Below are 26337 nucleotides of genomic sequence, written 5' to 3'. Positions count from 1 at the left end.
TAGTAGCAAGTAATTGACCGCACTAAGTTGACAGTGGGAAATGTTTTAGGTCAACTATTATTGAAAAAATATGGAAGAATCTGTGTCTTCTGTTCTGTGTTTTATAGTTGTTATCTTTCTGGCAGTCTAGTGGGAACAGCTGCTGGATCTTTCGATGTGCGATTTTAAAAAATAATGAACTGGAGCCATTCTAAATGGATTAAATTAGATGTGGGTAACATCTAACATCACAGGGCTTTCTGCTTTTGTGCTTGTCAAAAACAGATTGGTCTTTAAAAGCTCTTCAAAATAGTCCCATTGTATTTCTTACTTTTGTAAAAGATCCCTGTGATACTGCAGATTCCTTTGCTTAAGCCTTTTATTTCCTGACAATACCCTTTGATTCTCTGTTGATAGCTGCACCTCCATAATATAAAATACATTCTCTTCATTTAAAATGCCTTCCTTTTCTCCCCCACAAGTATAACCTGTACAGTAGGATCCTATTCCTGTTGGGCCAACTTTAGGACTTGTCAGTATGTATCTTGTTCTATGCCTTTCACCATTCTAGGTATGATTACTGTAATGTCATCTATACAGTGATTACCAAATATTTATTTTTTTTTTTTTGTTACATTTGTACCCCGTGCTTTCCCACTCATAGCAGGTCAATGCGGCTTACATATTGTATACTGGTACTTATTTGTACCTGGTGCACTGGAGGGTTAAGTGACTTACCCAGAGTCACAAGGAGCTGCCTGTGCCTGAAGTGGGAATTGAACTCAGTTCCTCAGTTCCCCAGGACCAAAGTCCACCACCCTAACCACTAGGCCCAAATTCTCTTTTGTGATAATCTGCCAATGCACATAATCAGTGCTCCCTCTAGGCTGAGTGGGAGTCCTGCAACTGCATTGCTGCCAGTGGGGGGGGGGGGGGGGGGGGGGGTGCTTCAATATTGTGCATTCAATTGCTAAGGACAGGCAGGTTCCTTAGAGTCCTGCAGAGCTTGCCTGTCCCTCACTATTGAAAATGTGATACTGAAACAGCATCCCCCCCACTTGCAGGACGGAGTGTGGAGGACTCCCGCTCAGTTTAGAGGGAACAGTGCACATAACGTGGTACCTATGTGGGAAATATCTGTTCTGTATGCTAAGTGCAAGGCAGATGATTGGTAGGTCCCTTGCGTTTAACATACTTGCTTTGCACTTTAATTTTTGCAGTTAAGGTGTGGTAAGTGCAAACATTTACCACACTTTAGTAAAAGGGCCCCAATGTATCTTTCAAAAATAGGCCATACATATGTGCTATCTTGCTCTCCCAATCTAGGTGACCTGCTATAAATTTACCCTATTTAACCCAGGCAGTCACTATATAAAGTTAAGTTCCAGCACTGAGTTAAGAAACCTTTTAGTATTAGTTTTTGTCTCTACAACAAGCTTCTTTCCAAACTCTATCATGACCTGTCTTATTGTACTGTTTTACATTTGACTTGCTAGTTCTTATGCTCATCTTAATTTCTTCACTAGAGTCTACTTTCCATTTTTTATTTATTTTTATTACATTTGTACCCCGCGCTTTCCCACTCATGGCAGGCTCAATGCGGCTTACATATTGTATACAGGTACTTATTTGTACCTGGGGCAATGGAGGGTTAAGTGACTTGCACAGAGTCACAAGGAGCTCCCTGTGCCTGAAGTGGGAATCGAACTCAGTTCCTCAGTTCCCCAGGACCAAAGTCCACCACCCTAACCACTAGGCCACTCCTTTTGAAAGATGCCCTTGGCAGTTGTTTGGTTTGTGAGAATTTTATTTTTTCCATGCTTCTAGAATGGCATGTTTAAATAACGACAACCAAAACAAAAAACTTTTTTGTCTCTATATAGAGAGAAAGAGGGCACTCTGCTGGTAACCAATATTTTAATTAATCCTTAAATAAATGAGCCCAAGTTCTTATATTCATCCAACAATTCGATCCAGCCACTATTATCTGAACTTTCAAGTAATACTTTGAACTTTCAGGTAATACTTGTGATAAAGTCAGTGCTTTCAAAATATTTGATCTTTGATCTGCTGAGAATCTTAACACGAATTGCCAATTTTGTGACATGATTCCAAAGTTTCCTTTATTCCAAGCAAACAATTTATTTATGTGTGCATTTACTACATTTATATTCTGTCTTTATCCAATGGAATATAACAATTAAACAATCACCAAAATAAAAACATTTTTGTTTATGTATGAAAAGATGGCACTCTGCTGGTAACCAATATTTTAATTAATCCTTAAATAAATAAGCCTCAACTGCCCCAGGTTGTATTCAGGCAAATAACCTGCACTAACTTTTAACAACCTAAACTGGGCTCCTATTATAGGCTCAATCTGAACAACTCTCTCTCTCTCTGTCTCTCTCAGTCAAAGAATTCCTTCTGTTTCGCTACTTTATCAAGAGAGGAAATGCAAGACCACTCATCTTCCTTACTCCTGATGAAGTTGCGAAACAGAATGAATTCTTTGTCGAGAGAGAGAGAGAGAGAGAGAGAGAGAGAGAGAGAGAGAGAGATTTGTTCAGATTATGTTGGGTGAAGAATATCTCTTGCATTTGAAATTGTGAGAAGTCAATTTTTGATAAGAGACATCTCCACATAGACATGAAGACACATCAAAATGGGGAATGACTCTGTGAAAGTGTTTTAGAATCTTTTTCCTGACAAGCTAAGTAATTCTTCATTTTTTTTGGGGGGGGGGGGGGGGGGAACTATCTATGTATTTTGGCTTGTTTGAATATCTTTCTTCCAACAACATAAATTCTAACTTTTTTTTTAAATTACTCTTCTGATAGTACACATTCTCATTTGAGAATACACTTAGGTGTTTGCTTGGGCATTTAGACAAGAGATTTGTCACAAATATACCCTCCGTTTTTTACTGCAGACTTTTTTTTCTCTAAGTATAGAGTTTGTTTGCTCTGCAGGTTTTTCAGAGGTGGTGAGTGGTCTGTGATGAAAGCCATTTCAGGTGTGTCCACAGAGTTGGTACCCTGGGCTTATGAGGCCTATAATTTGATAAATATAATGACCTTTAAAATATATGCACAAGCAATACTATATTTCTAGAGCAAATAAACGTATTAGTTGCTGATTTCATTGCTCTAAGCAGATTTTTGAATTTTTGATAACCAGAGTTGAATGCAATACTCAAGGTGAGGTTACACCATAGAGCGATACTGAGGCATTATAATATTCTTGTTCTTATTTTCCATCCCTTTCCTAATAATTCCTAGCATTCTGTTTGCTTAAAAGATTTCAGCGTATTGTCTACAATGACACCTAGATCTTTTTCCTGGGTACTGACTTCTAATATGGACCCTAGCATCAGGTAACTATGATTTGGATCATTCTTCCCAATGTGCATCACTTTGCATTTGTCCACATTAACTTTCATCTGCCATTTGGATGCCCAGTCTTCCAGTTTCCTAAGGTCTTGCTGCAACATTTCACAGTTCAGATGTGTTTTTTATTAACTTTGAATAGTATTGTGTCATCTGGAAATTTAATCACCTCACCTGTCATTCTGATTTTGAGATCATATATAAATATGTTAAATAGCACCAATCCCAGTACAAATCCATGCGGTATGCCACTATTTACCTTCCTCCACTGACAAAAATGACCATTTAATCCTACTCTTTCTTTCCTGTACAATAACCAACTCCTAATCCACAACAGAACATTGCCTCCTATTCCATGACTTTTTAATTTTCTCAGGAGTTTTTCATGAGGAACTTTGTCAAAAGCTTTTTGAAAATCTAGATATACTACATCAACAGGCTCACCTTTATCCACATGATTATTCACACCTTCAAAAAATGAAGCACATTGATGAGGTAAGACTTCCCTTGGCTGAATACATGGTGACGCTGTCCCATTGTATCACATTTGTCATTGTGTTCAATAATTTTATTCTTTATAATCGTTTCCACTATTTTTCCCAGCTTTAAATTCAGACATACTGGTCTGTAATTTCCCAAATCACCCCTGAAACCCTTTTTAAAATTGGTGTTACATTGGCACCCTTCAAACTTCAGCTACTACAGATGATTTCAATGACAGGTTACAGATCCCCTGGATACAACAGAGATCAACTAAGTCCACATATTTATAGCCTACATGACCTAAAAATCCTTGGTGGGTAACAAAAAATACATACATGTTGTCTTCGTCATCTATGTAGACTGCTGACTGTGCCAGAAGGTTTTCTTCTGCCCAGTGATATAGAGTCAGTCCAGAGAGCAGCTATTGAAATGGTCAGTAATCTTCATCATAAAGCACATGGGAATGGATTTAAATATATCATCTGTATACTTTGAAAGAAAAGCAGGATGTGGGGATATGATAGAGACATTTAATACCTCTGTGTCATAAATATGCAGGAGAGGCCTCTTTCAATTGAATGGAAGCTCTGGAACCAGAAAGCATAGATTTAATGACATTTCTATTCAAAGATGTTTTCTATTGATTCTGTCAATCATTGTCACTGCGAACGCTGGCTGTGAGTCCATGGCAGACACAACCTGCAACTTCATGCATCCCCCCCCCCCCCCCATCCTATCTTCAATATTGTAGTTCTCACCTTCTTTCCTCCTTTATCTTGGTTGTCAGTCCCCCTAAACTATCATTTTAGATTGTAAGCCACCCAGATGACCCATATAAACTTGAAACTTGGAGTTGCTCCATATATGTAATAATTTTAGAAGCACTACTCACCTCTTAGACATGCATCAATCAGCATTTAGATTTTATATTGCGTAAGCACCTAAATCTCGGTTTCACAAAGTTGAGATATATACATCTAAAACTGAAAAATATGTATATGGCAAGGGTGAATGGTCTGCTCCTGCTTGAGTAGTATTAGGGTGAGCCAAATAAATAATCTTATGTTCTGCATTTCATAAGGGGATTGCACATCTATTTTCAAAAACACTGACAGCAGGATTTACACCTGCTACCTGGGATGTCTAGGTTTCAGACAGGGTACTCATGTTTTTTTGCAGTGCTCTGCTGGAGGAATTAGGGGAGGTCGTTCTCTTAATCCCCCAGAGGTCGCTGTCCTCCTTGAATGTGAAACAGGCAAGGGATATTGGACTCTGTGATGACTTAGGTACAATAAACATTTATGTTTCTAAACTGGCTAACGTAAATGTTTATGTTCCAGCACATAAATGTGTACTGTCTGTTGACAGTTCAGAACTTGAGCATTTATGTGCCTGTTCTGGTCCCATTGGTATTTTAGATGTTTATGGTTTAAATGGATGCTCCTGCCATATGTAACCAGCACAGAAATGTCCATTTCTCCATGTATCTTACAACAGATTCTATGTCAGTAGATCTTGTTTTAAAATATTAGTGAAACTTGACACATCTGTCCTGGAAGTCTCAATTCTGATTTGTATTTCTTTTTTAAAATGCTGTTCCATGTATATAATCCCTGTTAGAAACCAATCTGATGCCTTAACCATGTCTCTCATTGAGAAAGAAGAATTCTTCATGGAACTTATGCTCAATGCTCGATTGTAAATAGGTTGAACCAACATTATGTTGAAAACAAATGTCAACATTTAAAATAATTCTTAGCTTCACTGGAAGACAGTATAATTTAGTAAGGCATGATATTATTTTGTCCCATCTCTTATATCTCAAACTCATCTTTGCTGCTTGCAAATGTCTCAAGCTTTTTTCTGGAAGTCCTGTATACAGTAAATTACAATAATCCATAAGAGAAAGAGCAATTGCATGCTCCATGCTCCATAGATCCCACGCTGTTAAAAAGATCAAATCTGTCTCAGAACACATAGGCTGAACATTTTCTTTAAAACTGCCATTGATGATAGATTGGAGTCAAGAATAACTCTTACACTTTTTATATTAGCACAAAGCTGAATAACTGTTTCATTCACAGTCATTCTTTTTGAGGGCAGATCCTCAAAATGTTTTCCTATCTGCATAATCACAGTTTTGTCTGTATTTAACTATAAAATGTTCCTAAGCATTTACTTTCTAATAGACTCCATGCAGTTTGATAAATAGTCCGTAGCAGTATCTAAAGTATTAGAAATAGGCACCAAAGTTTAGAAATTGCCCTGATAGAGTAATGCTTCAGTCCGGGCTTCTGAATAAGGAACCCAAAGTCCTTCAGAAAGATATTGAATAACGTTAGTTGTAGTGGGGATCCTTGAAGTACACTTCAAGAGGGAATCCATTCTTTAGAAATCTCTCCCTTATACAACAGCCTAGCACCTCTTTGCCCCAGAAAAGCCTCACTTTAGGACAAGGTCCATAGTGATCAACTTCTGCAGCAGGAATAAATGGTCTACTAACCCAAATAGTACTGTGAGATATAACTGAATTGGCAGGTCTGACATTCTCATATCTAATCAAAGCCTAAGAGTATCCAACAAGGCCACCAGAATCGTTTCAGTGCTGTATGCCTTTCTCAAACTTGACTGTACCTTACACAGCAAGGAATTTGATTCTACATATTCCTGCAGCTGATTCACACCCACTGCTTCCAGCAATTCAGCAAGGAATGGCAGATTCATTATAGGCCTTTAGCTACAACAGCCATCCTTGTCCAAAGAATTTTCCTTTAAAATGGGATTAAACATTTGGGACGTAGCTTCCTTGGATAAATCACTGAGGACAGGATTTTCTTTAACAGCTCAGTTACTCAAATAGTCATCTCATCTGACATCCCTTTCAATAAAAATGTGGGGCATGGGTCCATCTTAGAAGCTCCCTTTGTAAATTTCTTGATCAACTTTCCAATTTGTAGCACAGAAACCTTAGAGAATTCATGCTAATCCAGCCTCAACTCATTTTCTTCCTCATCACTATGATTGTCCTGATCCATTACTGTTACCACAGGCTCTACTTCTTCAACCCAAATAGACAATTTCTTATTATGTCTATTTTATTTTGAAAATACGAAGAGATCAGAACAGAAAATACTCAGCTAATTGATGGGCTGTTGGAATATCAAAATTTCTTTCCTGCCTGTGGGCAGAGTGCAACAATTTGGTAATTTGAAAAAGCTCCCTAGTATTATTATCACTATCTTAAATGTGTTTAGTGTAGAAAGTCTTTCTGCCTCACTAATCATTTTCTTATAATTCCTAATCTCTGCTTTCCAACTAGTCTCCAGTTCCTCTGTTTGCCCTCAATGCCAGGTTTGCTCAATCCTATGAATTTTCTGCTTCATTATAAATAGCTCATTGTTGAAATGAGGCTGTGTTATTTGAGCAAATAGCTTTACTGATTGCCAAGGGGGGCTACCTTGTCAAGAGCAAGTCTTGGATCATTATTCCAGCAATTCATTTTCTTATCCAGCAAAGTGGATTAAGAGTCAGACAATGCTATGTTCTTAATAAACATATCCATATTAATTGTTACTCTTATAATTATTCTTTCTTCTCCCTTTCTAAGATTCCTCCTAGGCACAGCAGCATCCAATTGCAACAAACAATAATTGATCTAGATAGAAGGAAAAATCTGAAAGCTTCCAACTTAATCCTTATACCTATCAATCTGGGAAGAAAAATACCCATCTAGAAGATGCCCCCTGTGATGTGTAGGGATTGAATTTATCAGACCTAGGCCTAATCCCCTGTATTACTGACAAAAAATCCTTTCACCTGCATCAGACCTGATTTCTACATAGAAATTAAAGTCTCCCAATAAAACCAGTGGCTGATATATCCCCAGCTAGCAATATATCCACAAATTTCATTAATCATATGAGATGAACAACCTTGTATAGCTTACACCTAAAGTACCACCACTATTAACATACCTTTCAACACGATGTTTCAAACTCAAACCAAAGGTTATTCTTACTTATTACTGCTAAATCCTCTTTCCAGCTCAAGGCCAGTTAGAAATTACATAGCTCTGAGGAATGATAGCCTATAACATAGGGTTATAATCTCTGGTTAACAACTCTTCACAATAAAATTTCAATCATAATCAGCATCGACTATCAGATTATGAATAACAATGACTTATTTTTCACAGATCTTGAATTAAAATGAACTACTTTCAATCCCGTCTGTAAAGTACAAGAGCAACCTCTACTCATGGAATTTCTACTAAGGTACTCTAGGAAAAGCTTTTCTCCTGCTGTTCCCAGTCTGCAACCCAACTATAGAAGCATTCATCCCTCAAATTAATGGTATAGATATTTCTTGTCTTCTCCCATTTTCTTGGTGTTCTAGAACATTAATTAAGCATTCTTCTCACAGAATCTTTCCCCATTTTAAAATAATCCTCTCTAATATGCCCCAAGCAAACTGAAACTGGTAAATCCATAACTAATAAAGACCAGCCCAACAAAAGAAGTTAAATCTAAAACAATAACAAGGATATAATAACCTTTAAAGTATAAGACAAATAACATACGCAACAGTCTGCCAAAAGTCCTCCAGTGGACTTACTCTATAAACTGTGGTCCGGGTCTAATATCCCACCATATCCACATTTTGTTCTCAAGAAGGATCACGTGAAAGTTCACACAGGACCCTTTGGGGACATCCTTTGGTAAGGGTTTGCCTGCAAGAAGGTCTCTCTATGGGCCTCACTTCTAGTAGAGGGTACTGTCAGCCCTCCTTAATGATATCCCTGGCAAGAGGGCATGGACTCCCAGGATTTTCCTACAGCAGTGAGTCCAGGACAGGAGGGGCTGAGCATTAGCAGCAGATGATAAATAATGGCAAACTTCTCTGAGGATGAGATGGAATATGCCCTACAAGCCTTCTGGCCTGCTGTGCTGTATATCAAAGACATTACTAGTCTTCAAACTGATTTTCTGCATTACAACCATTATTCTATGCATATATGTTAAAAGAAATTTGGAAAATGGATACTACTTGTTATTTGCTTTAATAGTTATGTTGCTGTTTAATTCATTTTATAGTCTGCAAACAGGATGCTAGAAATTATTAGGAAAGGAATGGCAAATAAGACCATGAATACTATAATGCTAGAGACGCCCATATAGTCTTATGGGCATCTCTAGTGTTTAGCGCATGCTAATCATTAGTGCATGCTAAAAAACACTAACGTGCCTTTGTAAAAGACCCTCTAAGGGGCTCTTTTACAAAGCCATTTAGGCGCCTACATGCGCCCAATGCATGCCAGTTTGGAACTACCGCCCGGCTACCGTGTGGCCCAGGTGGTAATTTCATTTTTTACACACGTCCACTATGCGTGCTGGAAAATTTCCGGCATGTGGCGCTAATCGGGCGGTAATCAGCAGTGTACATGCACTGATGATTGCCGCCCAGTTAATTTATGAGCCTTTACTGCTAAGTCAATGGATGGCGGTAAGGTCTCAGGCCCAAAATGGATGTGTGCTAATTTTTATTTTGCCGCACGTTTATTTTTGGCCAAAAAAAGGCCTTTTTTGCAGGTGTGCTAAAAAACGGACCTGCGTGCATCCAATGCACAAGTTTACACCAGTGCAGGTCATTTTTCAGCGCATCTTAGTAAAAGGACCCCTAAGTTAAGTGCTCAGATGGATTTTGAAAACTGACCTTTATTTTTTTTTATGATGCATATACCAAACTTTTTAGCATGAATATTAGTGCCTAGCTTTTGTGTTCTTCACATCATTGAATTGATCATACAATATGACACAACATAATCATTTGTATTCCACTAGGTACCATATAGTTCACTGCAGATCACAATTCAATAGACTGGAACAAGTACTAGGAATTACAGATTGATCATGGTTGACATACCTCTTAAGTCTGTTTCTTCAGAATCGAGACTGAGTTCATACCTTGAAAAGTCTTTGAAATAAAAACATTTTCAACGTTTTCATCATGGTCTTCTGCATAAACGTTAGTTAAAACTAATCATGCCACGATCAAAAGGAATTTCAGAAGGCCTTAAAAAAAAAAAGTAACCATGTACAGACAGATTGGTACATCCATTTCTAAATGTTTAGGCCTTCTTCCACCCACTATTAGAAAGATAGGGGGCAATTCTATAAAAGGGTGCATTGATGTAGGCACCCCAATGCAGCACAGGGAGAATATATTCTATAACAACATCTGGAACCCATATTCTATTATAGAATAAGAACATAAGCATTGCAATATTGAGATAGACTGAAAGTCCGTAAGTCCAGTATCCTGTTTCAAGCAGTGGCCAATCTAAACAAGTACCTGACAAGATCCCAGAAGAGTAAAACAAATTGTATGCTGCCCATCCCAGGAATAAGCAGTGGATTCTACCAAGTCCATCTCAGTAATGACTTACAGATTTTTCTTTTAGGAACTTGTCCAAACCTTTTTTAAATCCTGCTAAGCTAATTGCTTTTGCCACATTCTCTGGCAATGAATTCCAGAGTCTAAATAAACATTGAGGAGTGAATTCTATATATGGCACTGAAAAAATTGGTGCCAAAAAAGCACTATTCTATAAGTCATGCTTAAAGTTAGGCGTGGTTTATAGACTAGCGCTTATGCCTGGGAATCAAACCTAACTTTAGACGCGGCCATTTGCACCAACTGAAACATGGCACAAATGTATGCTCCTAAATTAGGTGCATATCCCCCGTCATTCTATAACAACGCATGCAAATGTTAGGAACACCCCCATTCCACCCATGACCCTTTCATTTCCATGCCTCCTTTTTGAACTTGCATGTAAAATTTAGGCCTGGATCCTGCATCTAAATGTACATGCGTAAAATCCAATTAAATCTAATTAGTGTCAATAATTGGTTGTTAACAAGCCAATTATCAGCACTAAGTAGCTTGTTAGTCAAATAAATTGCATGTGCAAATTGGGCACACGACCAAATATGTGCGTTCAATTTTTAGTAACTTTTATAGAATTAGGGGGTGAGTGAAGAAATAGTTTCTCTGTTTTTTTTAAAGTTTGATACTTAGTAGCTTCATTGCATTCCCCTAGTCCTAGTATTTTTCAAAAGAATAAACAAGTGTTTCACATCTACCCGTTCCACTTCACTCATTATGTTATAGACCTCTATCATATCTCCCCTCAGCCGTCTCTCCTCCAATCTGAAAGCCTTAGCCGCTTTAGCCTTTCCTCATAGGGAAGTTGTCCCATATCCTTTATCATTTTTGCTGCCCTTCTCTCTACGTTTTCTAATTCCGCTATATCTTTCTTGAGATGCGGTGACCAGAGCTGCACACAGTATTTGAAGTGCGTTCACACCATGGAGTGATACAAAAGCATTTTAATGTTCTCAGTTTTGTTCTTCATTCCTTTCCTAATAATTCTTAGCATCCTGTTTGCTTTCATAGCACCTGATATGTTATTTACATATAGGACTAGATTTTATATATGGCACCTGAAAAATAGGTGCAAAAAATATTTCCGCCTAGGTGTATTCTGTAAACCACGCCTAGATTTAGGAGTGGTTTATAGAATATGCTTTTCAGTGGAGTGATAGTGTCTATCAGTGAGAATTGGACCTCAACTGTACACATGACTTTAGTTGCAGAAGTGCATGTGCTGAAGGAGGTGCCCCCAAGGGTACCAACAAAGATACCGATTGCAACTTCAAGTGCATGTAATCCATGACAGTGAAGATGAGAGCCAGTGGAGGTTTACACTACCCTTTCAGCAATGAATGACCATGACCCATAACAGCAACAATTAAAGAACTGTTGGAAGTTCCCACCCTCTGCTGGCTGAAGATTTGTGTAACACTGTGGCAGTATAAGTGAAGGAGCTGGAGGAGACTCTATTCCTTCCATGGCGGAAGATTTGTGTGCAGTCATGGTGATGTAAGTGGAACAGATAGTGGAAGATCCAACCCATCTACCTGCTTAAGACTCAGCAGCCATGTGGGGACTAAAGGAGAGGGTTTTTGAAGAGACTAGGCCCTGCCACATAAAGACAAAGTGATCCTGTGATAGTTGTGGTTGAAATCCCTCCTTCTCCATCTCTGCTGGCAGGAACCCAAGCAGTTGACAATAAAGAAGGAGCCAAAGGCTGCACAAAAGGTGATAGGAAGGGGAGGAGAGGGAGAATAAGGGATATGGGAAAGAGGAAAAAAAAAAGGGGAATGGGGAAAAGGCAGGGTATAGGGAGGAGAGGGAGGGTGAAATGGGAAATGAGGAAGTGCAAGCCTATGGGAAAAGTGCAGAGAAGAGAAAATTCCATCATACCCATATTCTTCCAATCTCCCAGTTGCCTACTGATGTTCTTCTGAACATGCACAGAAACAGCCTCTCACCCCATCCCAGTCTGCCATGTAACCCCTTAGCTCCAACATACTCCACCTCTCCACACACATACCCCCATAAACAATCTCTACCTACACACACACATATAGACACCCCTCACATGCCACCCCTTTCATGCTATTTTGCCCAACATGCACACATCCCCAGATGTCACCTCCATATTTAGTACTCTGTGTTAGCTGTTAATGCAGCAACTACAGCTTGCTAATAGTTAATGCATGCCTCATTAACCACTAATATGGTACCTTAATACAATGGTTCTCAACCCAGTCCTTGGGGCATATCCATCCACTCAGGTTTTCAGGATATCCACAAAGAACATGCATGAGATATCCCAGGTGACAGGAAACTCGTCCTGCTACAACAAGAGCAAAGATGGATATACCGTTTGCATACATTACAACCGAATGGCTTGAATATGAGAATTGAATGGAGTCAGTTTTTTTAAGGACACAGTTGTGATGTAAATGCGGTTGAGTAGACTATCTGATTCGATAGAATGCCGGTTTTTGGCAGATCGAATAGGAACACAGTAGGATGGAACGTCACGATCAGCTGTGAAGTAGGAGGAGCTCACTGGGTGTTTGACGTCATCAATAGATAAATACGAGCACCATTTTGAAAGCTATACGGGAAAGCGAAGTTTGAAGTAAGAAAGAAGAGGTCAAGATTAGAGAGAGAATTCATTATTTTCAACAGAGAGCGTTACCATATGATACATTTTGCAGATACAGCCGAAGAACCCATGGACCCTGAGGAACTTGGCCCGAAGTCGGGCCGTGCATGGGTCAGAAGGACTGTATTTGAGGACAAGACTGCTCAGATAAATATCTTCCAGCAGCAAGCTAAGTAGCCCTTAACAATAAAGAGTATGCAATAGAAGGGGGTTACTTAGTGGAGGTTTTTTACGCCAGTGATGATCGGGCAGTGCTCCCTAAGTTATACAACACAAGGAGTACATGCCTGGATTGAGGCATTTTCATCTATATAAAATAATATTTAATAGGATACGCTAAGATTAATAGGAGTCTCTTAGAATCTTTTCTCCTCAAACATTATTTCTTTTTCATGAATTTTCTTGTCTTTTGTTTTAGACCACTGACTATACTGAGTCTGGCAACATATAGAATTTGTCTAGCCAATAAAATTCATTGAACTTAATTCAAATGAAATTGAATCAAGTGTGATATTTTATATTCCATTGTTTAAAAAAGGAAAGGGGAGATTGTGAGAACTGAATATAGCTGATAGATGGAAGAAGGGGAAAAAGAGGAGAGGTCTGAGAAAATTGAGCCGGGAGTGGGAAATGAGGAAGATAGCAAAGCAAGAATCATTTAAGAAAGATATGGAGAAAGAGTGAAAAGTATTTAGAAAATACTCAAGCTTGAGGAGGTGAAATATGAAAGAATAAAAATGAAATACCACAAACCCACACAGGGCTCTCTGAACCAGCTGTGGGGGGGCCTTTCTAGACTTTGACAGCTGAGCCATTTAGAAGTTGGAGCTGTTATGGACAGGATCAAGTTGGGATTGCTCCTGCCATTTCCTCCCTAGACCACCAGGGACTATAACAGTGGATAAGGGGGGAGGGAAGGGGAGAAAGGCTGGGGCCTTTTAAGAAGAGTACAGTTCTTGTGGGGAAGAGGGTGGGAGGAGGCTTCTGTAGGGTGAAGCAATGCTCCTAGGGAGGGAGGAAGAGGATTGAAATTGGGGAGAGGGGACCAAAGTTTTTGGGGAGTAAAGAGGATCAGAATCAAAGGGAACCAATGTTCTTGTGAGGGGGGAGGGAAAGAGAGAGGGAGGGAAGGAAGGGTGGGTTGGCTCTTGTTGGAGGCGATCCAAAGCTCTTTGGGGGGACCAGGGGGAGGGGTGCCGGTGCTGTTTGAAGGATTTGAGAGAGAAGGGAGTCAATGCCCTTCAGGGGTTCTGGAAGGGGGGGGGGGGTAGGGGAGACCATAGAACTCTTCAGGCTGATACCTGGAAGTTATCAGGTACTGGCCAATATTCAGTACCAGTACCCAGATAGCTAACTGGGAAAAGATAGGACTGCTTTTTATGTGGTCCTATCTACCTAGTTAACTATTTGGGCACTGATTCTGAATATCACCAGTGCTCAGATAAGTGCAGGCTCCACCCTGACTCTGCCCCTGGACTACCCCAGCACTACCGGGATAGCACCAGGGTGATCTGTGCTGATATTCAGCAGCACTCACCAATTGTGTGCCGCTGCGTATCAGTGGATAGCCAGGCACAAGCAATTTAACTGGGCAGGAGATTTCTTTTTCTCTATGGTCTTCCCTTTCTGATCTGGTGGTTAGGACTTGTGCCCTGTAGTTTGGAGCTGATCCTGGTTTAAGCCCTCACTGGGGTCTTGCCCTGACAGCTGAGGAGGCTTAATGTAAGGAGTAATTTGGAATTCCAAACAATTTGCTCATCAATCAAAACATTAAGCTTGTAGAAAGAGAACACTTTTACTTACATAGTTTTTTTCACCTGAGGCTCATTAGTGTGGGTTGTTCCTTTCTCTAGTTTGTAACTAACACACTACTGGGAGTTTAAGGCAGGTGTTCATTACACTGCTTTCTGCTCCATGAAGCTTTATCTGAGAATACTGGGGCCAATATGCAGACATATGAACATAAAAATAGCCATACTGGGTCAAACTAATGGTTCATCTAGCCCAGTATCCTGCTTCCAACAGTGGTCAAACTAGGTCACAAATACCTGGCAGAAACCCAATTAGTAGCAACATTCCATGCCACCAATCCCAGGGCAAGCAGTGGCTTCCTCATGTCTGTCTCAATAACATACTATGGACTTTTCCTCCAGGAACTTGTCCAAACCTTTTTTAAAACCCAGATACGCTAATCGCTGTTACCACATCCTCCAGCAGCTGAGCCCGGATATTCCATGCCGGGCCATTTCCAGTGACCGGTATTGAATATCTGGTTTATTTTTGGGTGGTTTCAACTCAATTCACCAAGTCAATATTCAGCATTGACTGGTTAAGTTGAAACTGGCCAAAGATAGGCCTGCTCTTTTGGCAGCCCAATTTGGCTGCCAAAGTTAGCAGGCGATGTGCTGAATATTAGCGGATAGCTGGCTATATCACGCAATATAGCTGGTTATCCACTATGTGCTGACCACGAATATTCAGCGGGAGATAACTGGCTATCTGCTGAATATTCATAAATAGCCAGTTAAGTGCTATTTAACCAGCCAGGGCCCATTCCTGGCCAGTTAAATAGCACTGAATATCGATGAACTGTCTTTACCTGCACCACACAAATGTACAGTAACCATGTGCACTGCATCTATTAAATGACAGCACCAGAGAATGATGTGCCTATATCCATAGATCATGATGGTGAATAAATCCTAACAAAATAAATAAACACATATCCTTAAATAGTTGTATGTAGCTCCAGTTAACAATATTAAATAGCTCTGAAAACTTTCCAGCATGTACTTTCCTAGCTGAAATCATTCAAGTTATATTTTGAAGGGTTCTATTGGAAATGTTCTTAAAATTAATAATGGATTCCTGTTTCTTGGTGATGGTGCAATTAAGCACATTTGTTAGCTATAAAGTGCAATGCTGTCGAGTGTTGTATGTAGGCACTAGGAATCATTGGGTTGTTAGCCTAAGTAATGGGTATATAGAAAGCTACCATAATAGATGCAATCTAACCTTTGGGAGAACCTTGGAAAGAAGCTAATAGAATGTCTTATGTATTGTTATTGCATTATTTAACTTATTATTATTATTATCATTATCTTATTCCATTGTGTTTGACTACCTATTTCTGTGTGCTATGTATTGTAAACTCTTAACAGTTGCTTGATACTGTATTAATGATTCACAACATGGTTATGACACCAAACTTCCGAAAGCTCACTTCATCCAACCCTAATAATACTTATCTATCAATCAAATGTCAATGATAATGACTTTGCAATCTAGTGAGCATATGCAGCCTATTTAGTTTCCATTCCTCCATTAGTTGATGCATTATTGCATATTTATTTCTCTTCCAGATCTCTTTGCTCAGTAAATAAGATGCACCCTTATTTAAACAGATGTGGTCAGATAAATATTGTTCCTTTCTATTTTTTTTTATTTTGCTGATCTTATTTTGTTAAATTTATTGCCAGATTATTTATGGTTAACTTTCAATTATGTCTCTTTTTCAAAGATGTAAAAAACAAACAAACAAATTATTCAAGTAGGCTGATTATGATGTGTTGTCCAGCTGATAATATAGATGATCCTATGACTTTGACTCAATATTAAGGCAATTTATTGCTTACAGTTTGTAGTTATGGATTATTCATTTTATTTTTGTTTTGTTTACATGTGTAAATTGTTTTTCTTTCATTTTAATTAGTGCATGTGTTATTGTTACTCACCTAGAACTGTGGATAGCGCATGCTATAATTTTTAAAAATAAATGAATAAATAAATAGATACAATGTGGTTGTCTTGCACATATTGGGTGACCACTTGGTCAACAAAAGTGTGATTTTCTGATGTAGCATCCTGGCTATGGTAATAATTGGCCTTAGTGTGCCCCTTTTTCTTTTAATATAACCATGAACCCCTCCCCCCATTTTCTATTTATTGTATTAATGGCCATGTGCTAATGTTGCTATTAGTGCATGGCCATTTAAAAAAATTACTGCAGGAGCATTGAATACCACCTATCTTGGAGGCAGAGGAGCTCCTGCGTTATCTATGCGCTAACCAGTTAGCACACAGTAATGTAGAGGTACTAACTGCTCAGTGCAGGAATGTCCACTCTCCACCCCTGACATGCCCTTTAAAAAAACTACAAAAAATATTTACTATGAGGTTAACACACGTACATAAAAACTAACACAGGGTGCTTTAGCATGTCCCATGTTAGGCCTTTTTTTTCAGTGTTAGGCATGTTTTAGTGCTTAACACAGCTTTGTAAAAGGTCCCTTTTATGAGTACAGATCCAAGATAGCATATAATTGTTTGGCTTCAGTTTTGCAAGTTCACACCAATTGCCTTCTTGCATTACTAGTACTACTACTTATCATTTCTATAGCACTACTAGATGTACGCAGCACTTGTATACAAAACATATACGAGACAGTCCCTGCTTGAAAGAGCTTACAATCTATTCAAGACAGGCAAGCAGGCAGCTTTCCTAGACCTCTAGAAATCTTTGAATTATTCAGAAACCTCATGCTGCAATTAAGAAAGTGTCGGTAGAGATCTCTGTTTGTGTACCAGAAACTGAAATCAATATTGTCGACCACAAAGATTTACAGAAAATGTTATTCCATGGAAAATTCAAACTACAGAGCCTTCCAAACCACATTAAGGAAAGGCCACAGGTCATTTTATATTGGCTTGATATCTATGACTTTTTCTTTTGTTTAAGTAAACATGTTTTCTTTTTTTTTTAATATAGTTAATTCTTTTAAATATATTGTGCAATGTAACACTCACTTTTGACATAGGAAAATAAAGAAAATGGCAGAAGATAAGGACTGTAAGGTCTGTCCAGTTGGTCCTATCTGTTTCCTTTGTGAATGCATCCCTCCCTTTTCCCCATCCCTCTCCACAAGCACTTAATTTCTGGCTTCCCTTTCACTTCCTTGTAGCTTATCCCAGACATTCTTGAATTCTGTTACTCTGCTTCCTCCACCTCCCTTGGGAACCTTTTTTGTGAAGAATTATTTATAATGTCATTCTTCTGTCTAGCCTTTTGAAGCCTCATATCTAGAACTTCTTTTCACTGGAAAATGTTTGCTTCTAGCGTAGGAGACAGCTCTGTGAATCCTGTGGGTGATTGGGCACCCCCAATATTGCAAATTCCTTGACTGTGTCTAGGGAAGACTCTTCACCTTAAAGCTTCCAAACAGGTAGAAAAAGCGACAGTCAAAGACAGAAGGATGCTTAGGTACATAAAAAGAGGGATGACCAGCAGGAAAAAGGAGGTGATAGTGCCATTGTATAAGTCTCTGGTGAGGTCCCATTTACAGTACTGTTTGCAGTTCTGGAGACCGCACCTACGAAAAGATATAAACAGGATGGAGTCGGTCCAGAGGGCAGTTACAAAATTAGTAAGTGGTCTTAAACACAAAAAATATAGGGACAAGCTTATGAACCTCAACATGTATATGCTGGAAGACAGGAGGGAGACAGGAGACATGATAGCGATGTTTAAATATCTCAAAGGCATTATGTACAGGAGGTGAGCCTTTTTCAACTGAAGGAGAGCTCTGGAATGAGGAGGCATACGATGAAGTTAATAGGGAATAGGATTAGGAGTAATCTAAGAAAGTATTATTTCACAGAAAGGGTGGTGGAGGCGTGGAATGGCCTCTCGTTGGAGGTTGTGGAGTTGAGGACTGTGTTAGAATTTACCACTTACGTTTTTCAGCATGCTGCATATTCTTTGATTCATCACATTTTCCCATTACAATTTCCCAGTGGATTGCGCACAAACTATCACATGTAATTCCGCGTTTTTCATTCATTCTCTTATTCCATTCATGCATTATTATGTTGCTATGCGGGCTGCTCTGTTTTTTTTTTTATGCCCATAATTGCCCCTGTTGGATCACACCTTCATCTGTATTCATGTTTTCTGTTTTTTGCCTTTTGTTTTTTTCATTTTTTTGCTACCAATTTCATTTTGGTTTTACTGTCTTTATGGATATATTCATATCTGTCTATTTTCAACAGACTATCTACGTTTCTTTTGAAGAATCATCCTTAATGATATTCAGCAATACTCTGCACAAGAGGTCAGTGCTCCTCACTATATTATACAGTTTTTCACAACATTTCACCAAACGTTAAGTTATTTTCTCAATTTATGCTTCATATTCTCTGTCAGACTGCTGTGAGATCTTCAAAGTACCTTCATCATCATTGCTCTGCAGCATTCTGCACGGCAGGTTAGTGTCACCAATAAACACCACACCGAGGATTGTTTATCTAGAGCTTTTTTGATTGTTTCATTCCACATTCATCATTGCCCATCTAAATTTGCCATTTTTTCATATATTTCTATATCAGGCTATATACGTTAACATGTATCACATCACTGTTTATATACATACTAGCTTTTGAGCCTGTAAAACGGGCTATTATAGGAAGGGGGGGTTAAAAGGGCCGCCCCCGCCACCGAGTTTGCTGCTGCCCCTCCCCCTATGAATTCGCACCCCCCCTCGAGCCGTCACCACCCACCTTCCACCCGGCCGGGCCCTCGCTCCGCTATTGAAACAGCGAGGGTTCGGGAACGCAGCACTGAGCTCTGCTGAGCTGCCGGCGTCGGCCTTCGTTCTTCTTCTCTGCCTGTCCCGCCCTCGTGTGATGTAACGTCGTCGAGGGCGGGACAGAGGCAGAGAAGAAGAAGGAAGGGCGATGTCGGCAGCTCAGCAGAGCTCAGTGCTGTGTTCCCGGACCCTCGCTGTTTCAATAGTGGAGTGAGGGCCCGACTGGGTAGAAGGTGGGTGGCGGTGGCGACTCGGGTGGGGGGAGCGTTAGATGGTGGTGTCCCTCCCTCAGAAATGTGCAGTACAGACCCTCTCTGTTCCGCCCCCCATCATCACGTATTGACGCGGGGGCAGGGCAGAGAAGGTCTCTACTGCGCATTTGCGAGTGAGTACGACACTCGCCTTTTATATATATTGATGGCAGTGTATATATAACGTGTATATATACTACAGTATTAGATTATTTATCCATATTACCATGGTTTTTGATTTCTTTCTTCTGTCCTTTTACAATTTGTATTTTTAAATGGTCATTGTCTATTACTTATATGTATGTGCATTTTATATTATTCTGCTTTTATTGTTTAAACTTACGTGTATAGACACATTTGTTGTTTATAGCTCTTATTTATACAAAATATACACGGGCTTTTGCTCTCCTAGTAAACTATACTATTGTATCACCATTTTATATATCTATACATATTTTTTATATGTTTTTTTGTTATAAGTCTATTATATGCGTGTTTTATTATTATGTTTAGACCATTTCACAGAATTGCCATACATATATTTTTAATGTTTATAAGTTAATTAATTTATTGCTTTGAACTATTTGTGTGCATTATATTTGTTGTTTTGTTGTTTTTTTATTATACACAAATGTATGTTTTTATAGACTCCTGATGCAGGCCTGACGGCCGAAACACGACGTTGTGCCGAGTCTTCAAAACTTTTAATAAAATTCGTTATTAACGAACATCCTCCAGTTTCTGGCATCCTTGGTCGCTCTCCCACTCTCTGCACTTTTCTGTTTTTACCGTGGAGTGTTTGAGTTCTCTGCTTGCCGGCGGATCTCCTATCAGAATTTAAAAAGGCATGGGATAACATGTGGGATTGCTTAGAAAGAGGAAGAGTTTTAGGGGTTAAAGAGGATGGGCAGACTGGATGGGCCATATGGAGGGGCATAATCGAACAGGGATGACCATCTCTAAGGCGCCCATCTCTAAGAATGGGGTGGGGAAACCTGTATTATCGAAACAAGATGGGCGTCCATCTTTCGTTTCGATAATACGGTTGGGGACGCCCAAATCATGAAATTTAGGTCGACCTTAGAGATGGTCGTCCCTGGTTTTCGGCGATAATGGAAACCGAGGATGCCCATCTCAGAAATGACCAAATCCAAGCCATTTGATCGTGGGAGGAGCCAGCATTCATAGTGCACTAGTCCCACTAACTGAATGTAAAAAGGCCTTCCCTTACCGATCCAGAAAGGAACGGGCATGCATGAGCTGCTGCTGGAGCACACCCCCTTTTCAGACTTAGTGTTATTTGCATGCTCGCTATTTGCGCATTCAAGATTTGCAGTTTTGCACATTCTTGGACATGTATATGAAATCGCCTTTCTTGCTACAATCCCAGCTATTCACGGACCTGCACAATTTAATCTAGGTTATTCTTTCTCTTTCCCTTTGCTTCCATTTATATAAAAAATGAAAGGCGTGGAATCACAGGAGCAACACATCACTTTTCACATTTTTGCAAAACCAGAGATTGGCAGGAACCTAACAATGCATCTCCTTTCATGGTTTATGCATTTTTAACTATATCTGCATGAATAGCGAGAATGCATTGTTTAAGAAAATCTCATTACCATCTGAGATGAGCAAGGAATTGTGACTCCATGTTATTCCACTTTGATATGTGGAAATAAGATGCAAGTGAACCCTTTTTATCAGACTAACAATATGTCTGTATCTTTGAAGAGTTATCCTTTCTTCATCAGGTATGTCTATCCATATCTACCTCTAAGCTCTTTCCCTCAGAGATCTTCTGTGCTTTCTTGACTTCATGCATTCTCACTACTCTTTCTGTTAAGAAATTTCTCAGATCACTCCTGAGTCTATCCACTTTCACCTTCATCCTATGAAGGCTCATTTCAGAGCTTCCTTTCAGCTAAAAGAAGCCCATACCCTGGTACTTATGCCAGGAATAATCATTTGCTTGAAATGCACTGTTGAACAGCAGTGCACAATATCTAAGGAATAGGCACACTATTTGAGTAATTGTGCACTATTGTGCAACAGTGCCCAATATTCATGACATTACTCCCAAAACAAACAAGAAAATCCCTCTAAAATTAAAAAAAATTATGTAAATGACATGAAAAGCTAAACAAAATGATAATGTTTGGCCTGCACATGTCTAGTTTATACTGCAAAGGGTTTTAAATGCCTCTGCTAGGGTATAAATGTTAGCTATGCCAATGGTGAGTTATGCCAGTATTCTGTAATGGGATCTGGGTGCCCAGAGGCTGTCATAAAATAGGTTCTCATCACAAGGGGGTGCACAATTATAAAAGTGCCTCCAAAGATCTTAGTTAAAGTGTTGCAGCTTGTTGTACTGATTTTATGTATTGATTACGTTTATGTTTTATTATGAATGTTGTACTGTGCATCGCTTTCTGGAAGGCATAATATAAATAAACAATAACAATAAAAGGTTGAATGTGAATAAAATGCATAAGCCTTCAGAGTGGCATTTTCTTTTTGGGGTGTTAACTGTTTACATAGCAGTTCTTGGTGTGGGTGAAGACCCTATATGTGAGGATTCTGATAAATAGCTCATTAATGGATTTCTTTATATTAAATGGTACTAGACAGGGCTGCCCCCTATCCTGTTTACTTTTTGACCTGGCACTTGAAGTCCTGGACACAAATATTCAATGGGACTATACATTTTTAAATTCTAGTCAAAGTTAATATATATTTCCATCTGCCTCTATAGTCTTGCATTCCAATTGAAGTCCTGGCACCTGATAGAAAATGGCCACCACAACCTCTAGTGGTAGACTAGTCAGTGAGGTTTGTTCCTGCCCCAATGACCTCTAGACCACTAGGCCTCTTCAGGTAGTCTCAGGGATCCTGATGTGATGGGGGATGCGGGAGGGAGGATTGGCATGATGTCAGTGGGGCAGGAGGGGGGGTTGGAATGATTTTAGGGGGACTAGAGGAAGGATATGTGGATTCCTCCAATATTCAGCCAGGACCCACATAAGTGTCTTATATGGTTCCCAGTGAGAACCGGATATTCAATGCCAGGTGCCAAAACATGGCCTGGCATTGAATATCAAGTGCGAATTTAGCTGGTGACTGTCAGCCTTAAAAAATAGCTGCTGACCATCACCAGCTGAATATAGACTGGTTAGTTTCCAGTTTCATTTCAGAAAATGTTTTGCACATAAAGAATGTGTACTACATTGACATGTGCAGAAAACCGTAGAAAATGAGAAAGATAAAGGCCATATGGCCCATCCAATCTGCCCATCTATATCATCCACTATCTCTTCCTCCTCCTAAGAGAACCCACATTCCTGTCCCATGCTTTCTTCAATTCAGATATAGTCCTTGTTTCCACCAAGAGGTCGTTCTACACATCCACATCCAAAAACCAGATCATGACCGACGATGGACAGCATTTCATTAGCCTGCATCAGTACTGAATGGAGTTTAAATTTTTGACTGACTGGGCCTGATGAAGCCTAACAAAATGCTGGCCATTGTCAGTCAATGTCTGGTTTTTTGGTTCAGTTGGAAGAAAGAGACAATGCAGCTAAGCATTTAAAGCTGATTATTTTGCTAAATTTTCCTAAATTTGCAATTCAATTAAATTCACAAGTCTATTTGGGAGTTTTTTTTGCCAATGATGATGAAGTCCTGTTCTACCAGCCAATAGTTGGGAGCTTCTTGAGGCTTTTCCCTCCCTTTATATTATTTTCATTGCTCATTTGTTAGACACTTTAGATCCTTTTCCCTAATAATTTTTGTAGTTTGTTTCTAATTGATCCACCCATTGCTGGTTATCCTGGAGCTTATTCGTTAGACGGCAAATAGTAACAATTACTCAGTGAGATACATTCAGAGTTAGAAAGACAGATCTGAGTGGTTTAAAAAAATTACGCAAAGGAATCAAATTTTACACACATCAGTTTTTGAAACAAGCCAGTACGTTCCCCCAAACTAGCCAAAAAATCCAAATATTAATCAACATTTTTTCTGTACAACCCCTGTGAGAGAGGAAGGGATGTAAAGTCACATTCATTTATGTTATCTTCTGGATTCTATATATCATGCCCAAATTTCTGCACTTAACCTTTGTGCATGCATCAGAGATGTACGCACAAATAAATTGACTAATGAGTTCAGAAACATCAATAATTGAGTGCTAACAACCATTTATTGACGTTAATTGTCAGTCTTAAACTATTTGAGCACTCATCTTTCTGAACACTATTTTATAAAGCATGGCGCCTAAGTTCAGTCATGCCAGAATACGGCTGTCTGCTTGATTTTCCATCTGAAGAAATTCAACAGTGTCTCATCATGTTTTGAAAAACTTCACTGGCTTCCTATTAGAGTGTGAATTGTTTTTAAGTCAGTTTGCATAATATTCCACATTTTGTATGATATACTTCTGTTATGCTTATTCAAATTTTTTACAATCTCTTCTTTTCCTCATCCAGATTATGTGATATGCTCCTGTTAAAACTTCCCACAGTTAAAGGTATTTGATTTAAATGACATTTTGATGCTCTATTCTCCTATTGAGAATTTTTAGGGCCTTGTTTACTAAGCAGCGTTATAAGCGAGTTAACATTTTTAATGCGCATTAGCCACGTACGTGCGTTAACCATGTATGTGCCTACAATATCCCTATAGGCGCCTACATGGCTACACATGCGCTAAGTGTAGGTGCTAAAAACACTAACACACCTTAGTAAGCAGGGCCCTTAGCTTGAAATGCTCTTCCAAGACAAATTTGTGAGGAACAGAATTATATACATTTACGAAGAAAACTTAAAACTTTTTTGTTTGGAAAATTTTAGGTAAAGTTTTTCTTATGTTTTTTATATTGCAATTCCTCATTAGTCACGAGTTTCTTAATTTGTAAACCGCCTTGTACCTCCAGCTGGGATCTGTGCGGTCTATAAATCACAGATTAGATTAGTAATTTGCCCATGCCACCCAATTAGCGCAGGCATACCTACTCTCCACCCATGGGCACACCTCCTGTGCTGAAAAATAAAAAAAATATTTTTCAGCGTGCAGAGCGGGAAACTACCACAGGACACCTCAGCGCATCCCATGGTAGTGCCCTTTTAGTGTGCAGTAGGCCCGCTTTAGGCCTACTGCACCTTAGTAAAAGGGCCCCATAGGCACCTGTTGATCAGTAAAGCCTTTGATGCACCTAGGTGGTGCGTACCTCTAGCCACCAGCTTATAGAATTGCCCAGAATGTATTTGTTTTTGATTCTGCCCAAAAAAACTATAAGAAAAATTAGGATAAACAATTTAGAAAAGAAGAAAGTATAAAAGTAAGAAAGAGAGGTATTGTAACTCCTGTAGTCACCTGATTCTTCTTTTGATTAAAAACAAAACATAATTTAAAATTAAATCTAGCCTATAGAGTAATAAAATACCAGTCGGTCAGAGCAAGAGGTATTCTATGAGATGTAATTCATTTATGACCATCTCAAATGGCAAGAAAAGGAATTCAAACGGGAAAAAATTCATCTAAAGAGTTCATGAGAGAATCTGCCTTGTCTTTCCCCTGGGTATTTATACACAGTCACGTACAGCTTTCAGCTGTTCAGGCAATCCCTCAAGGAAACAGAGGAGCTTTCTGTGCCAACCATTAAATGAATTTTGATCACTTGACAAAGTGGTAAAAGTAACTGCAGGCATAATTTAGATGTTATAGCTACATAGAAAGGCATGAGCAAAAAAGGTGAAATATATGTTACTTTTATGTAGTTATCTTTTCAATATCATCTAGTATATTGCAATAGTCATATATAGGAATGAAGAGATCCCTTTACTACTCTGCTTGCGTGGGTTTTACCGCACAGTAGACATTAGCATAGTCCTGCATTAATGGGTACTGTATATTTTTAAAAACCAGCATGGTTAAAAAAAAGAAAAAGAAGCAGAAAACATGCTAGCTACTTAATGTAGATAGGAGTGGCTCATGGGTATGCCAGTGGTGGAGTGGAGCAGTGGCTGGCTATGGCAGATAGTGCGCGCATCAATAGTTTGCTAGCTCACAGCTGCTGATAGCACAACCAAACTTACCACTACCTTAAGAAGTGACTTTAAGTGCAGTTGCACTACCTGCAGTCCAGTAACATGGCCACTGTAGCAAGCAACCCCCCCACCCCAGCACCATCCCCTCTTCATTCGGACTCTCCTAGTCCCTAAAGTCAAAACCCTCCCAACAACTCCCTTTAGTTCAATCCCCCAGATAAATTAAATTTTACCATGTATTTATTTATTTTAACATGATGCTCTCTGTTTTCAGGAAGGAGCTAAAATATTCATAAGCTTACCATACTATACCAGCACCAAGTACAAGAACTCAAACTGCACCAACTCTGTCTATGAAACATTAGCGCTACATGTGCTTCAGAATAACATTACACCTCCAGCTGGCAAGAACAAGCTGACCTATGACAGATTCCTACACAAAACCTGCACATTAACAGAATCCCTCACTAGGATGTACATGGAAAACATAGACCATCGTCTAGTAAACAATAAGAAATT

The sequence above is a fragment of the Microcaecilia unicolor genome, chromosome 1 (assembly GCF_901765095.1).
Source record: "Microcaecilia unicolor chromosome 1, aMicUni1.1, whole genome shotgun sequence".
Lineage (NCBI taxonomy): Eukaryota > Metazoa > Chordata > Amphibia > Gymnophiona > Siphonopidae > Microcaecilia > Microcaecilia unicolor.
This window is presented reverse-complemented; position numbering follows the sequence as displayed.